This window comes from Choloepus didactylus, chromosome X (genome assembly GCF_015220235.1).
Source record: "Choloepus didactylus isolate mChoDid1 chromosome X, mChoDid1.pri, whole genome shotgun sequence".
Taxonomy (NCBI): domain Eukaryota; kingdom Metazoa; phylum Chordata; class Mammalia; order Pilosa; family Megalonychidae; genus Choloepus; species Choloepus didactylus.
Window position 1 is genome coordinate 106032571 of NC_051334.1, and position 6586 is coordinate 106039156.

Sequence of the window (6586 nt, forward strand, 5' to 3'; positions counted from 1 at the left end):
ATGTCCTTTTTAAAAAAAAAAAAAAAAAAAAAAAAGAAATCTACTTCTATCCTCATGCCCTGGTAGTTTTTGTTTTTTCTTCATATTTGGAAATCATTGCTATCATGCTGATATTACAGAGCTGAGAAATATTATCAGAGATCTAAAACATTTTTTTCTGAGTCATTGTAACTAAAATCTGAAAAGTCTCAACAGATATTTGTATATCATTCTGTAAAATAAATAAACAAATTAGTCTTATGAAGACATTAAACTGTACTATTCCTTCCTCCCCTAAACTTGCTTTCCCACTGTTGTCAAGCTTTCAATGTTTCTGGAGAGTATGACCAAAATCCTAAGGAACATTCCAGCCACAACTTACCCCCCAAAATTTCATTCAATGGCTACAGGGAATTTCTTGTTAAGAAAGCCCCCAAATTTATAGAAAATTCTCAACTGAGAATGTACAGCTACCAAAACTAACACACATTATACCAGGGCAAAATCGGTATACTGTTTTTCAATATAATTACTAATAAAGAACAGCCAAATCCCAGAACTTTATTCTGCATTCATTAGAAAACAATGCCAAAGTGTAAATGACAATCATTGAAATATGTGTAACCAAGGCCATTTTTTCTTTGATGGTATCAAGAAAAAATGTGGAACTGCAGGAATTAAAATGGATCCCAAGCTTTGATCATGTGTCAAGGCTTCATTACTTCAGCAAAATATAAGAAATCTCCATGGAAAGGTTTCCTTCAGCAAATATAACTCTATTCCATATATTTTTTCATTTGAATCAGGTTAAATGCAAGTGGCTGCCATTCTTGAATCATTGGTTCCCTTTTTTAATTAGAAAAAAAATGAATATTTGCATAATTGTATTGCTGTTTATTACAACAAAAAAAAATTTACCTGATTTGTAGGATTCATCCAGTAACATATGAAATTGAAATTTGTCTTTAATGAAGAGAGATACAGTTATGGATGACTATATCTGATGCTCAGGATACAGCACAAATAAGAGAAATCCCTGCATGTCACATGGTTCTTGCTGTAGTAGTCATTTGTGTTCATCTCTCAGAAAGCAAAAGAATCCATTTGACATTTCAATAAATACCAAAGTAACTGCCAAAAATATTAAATAAGTTCCATGGACCAGATATCCAAGAAAGAACAGTTTTGATTAATGATTCCTAGAATTGAGAGAGTCCACTTTAGTCCAATGAGGCAATGTCAGGAATGTTACTTCCACTGCTGGTTCTGGCCCCTCTCTCACTCCTGCTGCTGGATGAACTAACATGAGTGCTGCCATCATGGGGGCTGCTGGTGGCGACAGATGTTCTGCTTCCTATTAATTGTGAGGTGAGACTATCCAAAGCATAGGAAGACAGTACTGAGGATTAACTGGAATAAGGGAAAGAAAGTCCAAACCTGGAAAATCTGATGCCATGCTTGATATTGGCATATGTTAGAATGGTACTCAGTAGTCTGTTAATGAAGGCAGAACAGCAGCAAGATCAACTGAAGTCACACTGGGCACCCTTACAGAAGATGGCCAATACATTAGGACCCCTTTGGTTGGGCTGCTAGGTGTTTCTGACATAAAGATGCACTTCCTTTTGGCAGGAGGGTCTTCCTCTTCATCAGAAGAGCTTTGTATTGTTAGGTCAATTACAACTGCTTTCTTCTTGTTTGCCTCATTGGCTAGTCACTGAACAAGGCTTACTGAGGGGTCTAGAAGTTTCTATTTTTGTACAGTTGTCTGGGTACTTTCCTAGCTTCTTTCTTTGGTCTCACTGGACACCAGGGACCATTTTCTTGGAATTTTATCTCATCCACATCAGAACAGTCATTAAGAATTTCCATAAAAAGTCTATCTAATATTAAACTTTTCATAGGCAGCCTTTTTGTCACACACAGGACAAATCTAAGTAGGCTTCTACTCATTCATTTGTAGACAAAGGACAGCATCAAAACACTGCAGGTGTGTACAAGTCACTGCATGGCATGGGGTTGTCAGTCTCATTTTTTTTTTTCTAAAGGACACATCAAAGATACCCAAAGGCTAGTTGTAGCAATTTCACTATCAGAATCTGCAGTAAGTTTTCTTTAATTAGTGCTCTGGAATGTTCAGGGTTTCTAATACCTTTCATTTTTAAACTCTATAATAGCATGCTTGATGTGAGCTGTCATACAAGATATACAGACATAGAATAATTCTTTCTGATTTCTGATGCCCATGAAATGGATATCTGATTTTGCACAGTTGATAACCTAACTAAAGATGTAATATTCAAGGGGCATCTGGGACACTGCCATTAAATCCTACTTTTAGGTGGTAGTACATAGCCAGACAGTGCTTACCATTTACTTTTATACATGGGCTATTGGGATAATCATCTTTTTGAGGGCAACTTATCTCTGTTAGACAAAGTCTTAGCTGAATTTGGACTCTATAATCTCTCCTGATACCTGGCAAAAAATTCTCTTGAAATGCATCTTTCTAACTTGTTGAGGTGTCAGAGCAAAAATAAAATAAAAACTTCTCTTGAAATTGTTGAATACTGCTTCAAACTAAACTTGTGAACTTGATAACATCAAGGACATCATAAAAATGTGCATTTTTAAACTGCACATCAGGATGGACAAGAGGAATGTCCATCTCAAATGTGCATCTCAAATGTGCATTTGAGATGCTGCATCTGAAATGTGGGTTTAGTATATTTAAGCAGAACAGAACCAACAGGAGAGCACAGTGAATGAGGTGTAACTGCAGTGGAGGGCAATGAATGGATTCCAGCCATGGTCAAGTCAGGTTCTACAGGTGATGAGCTACCATCCAAATTGAAAAATGATGATTTTTTGTGGATAAATCAGAATGTCCTTCAAGAGTTCATGTGTATTGGCATGTATACAATTGTGATTTAAATCTGAATAAGAGCTGCAGCAATTCTTCAATAAATGCAGAGCCCTCTTCAGGCAGTCTTGCTTGTGTCCTCTTTTATTCCATCCAGCAAAGCCTAGTAACACTTACAGTTCAGACAACCTAAAACTACAAATCATATTCCTCAACTCCTCAAAATCTGCCATTTCATACCACCCACAGGTGCTGTCACTGCTGCCACCACAACCCCAACTACCACCAACAATGCCTCCACCACCATGGCCACCATTGCCACCTCAAGCAACTCCTGCACTGGACATCACTAAGGATGCTGCCTATTATATTTCTTTCTATACTTTCAAATTCTTTGTGCTCACACATTATCTTCTTATATCTTTTAGCTCTTTATCCTTATTTTCTTTCATCTTCTTGACTTGATTTAGGTGATCTGTTTGAACTTCTTTGAATAGTTTTTCCAAATTCTGTGTCTCTGAAGTTTTAATTTGTTCCATTGACTGGGTCATCTCTTCCTGCTTTTTAGTATGACATAATTTTTTGCTGATGTCTAGGCATTTGATTATCTTGATGAGCTAATTCTGAAGGTTAATTTCTCCCTCTTGTCTAGGGTTTTATTGTTGATTGACTTTGTGTTAATGCTCTTCTTTGACACATGGTCCAACTTATTTTAGACCTTTAGAATAGCCTGTGTTTAACTGATCAGATTTTCTCACATCTTTTTCATCTGATTCTCACTCTGGATGTATGGTATAAATTTTTTAAGTATATTTTTTATTGTGAAATTTAACATATATACAGAGCAGTGATAACTTTCAAAGTAAAATTTAAGGAGTAGTAAGAGAAAATTTCAAAGAATATTATTGGTTACAGTTCCACAATTTCAGTTATTTCCTTATTGTGAAATATAACATATATACAGAAATGTGATAACTATCAAAGTACAATTTAACAAGTAGTTATACAGGTAATTTCAAAGAATGTTATGGGTTACAGTTCCACAGTTTCAGTTATTTCCTTATTGTGAAATATAACATATATACAGAAAGGTGATCATTTTCGAAGTACAATTTAATGAGTGGCTATAGAGCAAATTTCAAAGAATGTAATGGGTTACAGTTCCTCATTTTCAGTTATTTCCTTATAGCTATTCTAATACCCTAGTACCTAAAAAAATTTATACAAAGATTCAACATTCATAATCCTTTGCTAAATCATATCTTGTCTGTTGCTACCCCTTCATTTTGTTTAATCACTTTCTTGATTTTCAGGGGTGTCTCAGCAGTGACCACCCTAATTTGTTCATATTGGAAATGGGTGTCAACATTATAGGGAAGAGAACTGCATCTGGTTGTGTTCTTAAGAGGCTGTTGCCTCTGGATTTTAGGACTTGTCTGGCATAGGAACACTCTGGTGCATTTAAGTTTCTGAGAGATTAACCTAGTAAGTGAAACTTTTATAGAATCTCAGATAGGGACCTAAGTATTTGGGGACTACTTTTGGTAAGGGCATGGCATACTGTGGCCATTTGGGATGTCTAGCTGGAACTTGCATAAGAGAAACATCCAGGATAGCCTCTAAACTCTATTTGAAATCTCTTAGCCACTGTAACCTTATTTTATCTTTCTTTTCCCCATTTTGGTCAAAAAGGCATTTTCAATCCCACAATGACAGGGCCAGGCTTATTCTTGGAAGTCATGTTCCATGTCACCAGGGAGATTCACTCCCCTAGGAGTCATGTCCCATGTAGGTGGGGAGGTTAATGAATTTATTTACTGAATTGAGCTTAGAGACAGAAAGGCCACATCTGAGCAACAAAAGAGGTTCTATGACAGTGCCTCTTAGGTGCAATTATAGGAAGGCTTAGCCTCCCATTTACAGCCCTAAGTTTCACAAGAGCAAACCTCAAGATTGAGGGCTTGACTTGTTAAGTAGGGGATTCCTAATTTTACAAAGCATATATTCTGTCCAAGATAAACAATCAGTGTCTCATATTATCTTGATTTAGTTGTACAATCATCATCACTCTCCATTTAAAACAATTATCATAACACAAAACATCCCAGAGTTCTAATCAGCTGCTAAAAACTCATCCCTAGTATTAGTATAGTGCTGGTAAGGTATTCCTATTAAATAAAGTCTATGGTATGCAATGGGTAGTTTTTCCATATGCCACTCTGTTCTTAACTCTTTGTACCAGTGTCATACCTTAGAAGTATGTCAGGCAAACACTATGTGTAGTGCTACTCTGGGTTACATGCCTTTAAACAACCACTTTCAATCATGTTCACCTTCAATGCATCACTGATACTTATAATCTCATCAATGAGCCATCAACACCTCTGCCCATTCCCATACCTTTAAGTTCACCCTCATTATAATGTCTGTACATATTAGTTTATCATTCCCCCTTCCCTACCTTCTGTCTATCTCTAAGTCCTCTGTAATTTAAGTTATAAGACTCTGATTTTACATTGTTCAGGGAGTTCACATTACCAGTAACATAGAATATCTCTCCTTTTGTGTCTGGCTTATTTCACTCAGCATTATGTCATCAAGGCTCATCCATGTTGTCATATGTTTCAAGACCTTGTTCTTTCTTACTGCTGCATAGTATCCATCATATGTATATACCGCAGTTTGTTCATTGACTCATCTGTTGAAGGGCACTTGGTTTGTTTCCATCTCTTGGCAATTGTGAACAATGCTGCTAAGAACATCGGTGTGCAAATGTCTGTTCATGTCACTGCTTTCAGACCTTCTAGGTAAGTACTGAGAAGTCAAGTTTCCAGATTGTAGGGTAATTCGGTATCTAGTTTTTTGAGGAACCACCAAACTGGTTTCCACAGTGGCTGTACCATTATACATTGCCACCAGCACTGAATAAGAGTTCCAATTTCTCCACATCCTCTCCAGCATTTGTAGTTTCCTGTTTAACAGCAGCCATTCTTATTGGTGTGAGATGATATCTCTTTGTGGTTTTGTATTTCCCTAATAGCTAGTGAATATGAACTGTTTTCATGTGTTGTTTAGCCATTTGTATTTCCTCTTTGGCAAGATGTCTTTTCATAAGTTTTGCCCACTTTATAATTGGGCTGTTTGTACTATTGTCATTGAGTTGTAGGATTTCTTTATATATGCAGGATATCAGTCTTTTATCAGATATATATTTTCCAAATATTTTCTCCCATTGCATTTGCTGCCTCTTTACCTTTTTGACAAATTCCTTTGAGATATAGAAGCTTTTGGTTATTGTGGCATTCTCATTTATATATTTTTTCTTTCATTGCTTGTGCTCTGGGTGTAAGGTCTAAGAAGTTACCTCCTAATACTAGGTCTTGAATATGTATCCCTACATTATCACCTAGGAGTTTTATGGTTCTGTCTCTTATATTGAGGTCTTTGATCCACTTTGAGTGAATTTTTGTGTAGGGTGTGTTGTAATTTTTTATTGTAATTTTTGTGCAATTGTTTCACATGTAGGACAAAGCTTCCTTTCCTCTCTTCCTTCTCCAGGACTCTTGATTTGTTCTGTTGTTTTAGTGCAGAATTTTCTCTCCAGCTCCAAATGATTGGTTTAAATTTCCTCACTTACTCAGTGCCCTGTTTTCCTTACACTTTTCAGTTCTGGGACCCTTCTGTCTTACAGTAGTCCAGCTTAAATCCCCTCCCCCCTTTTTCCTCTGTGAAGCTTTTCTGTCA

At 36.4% G+C, this 6586-nt stretch overlaps 1 pseudogene; it reads right to left on the reverse strand.

The window, feature by feature from the left end:
- Positions 1-1199: 1199 nt before the first annotated feature.
- LOC119523111 lies at positions 1200-3075 on the reverse strand (annotated as a pseudogene).
- Positions 3076-6586: the final 3511 nt, after the last annotated feature.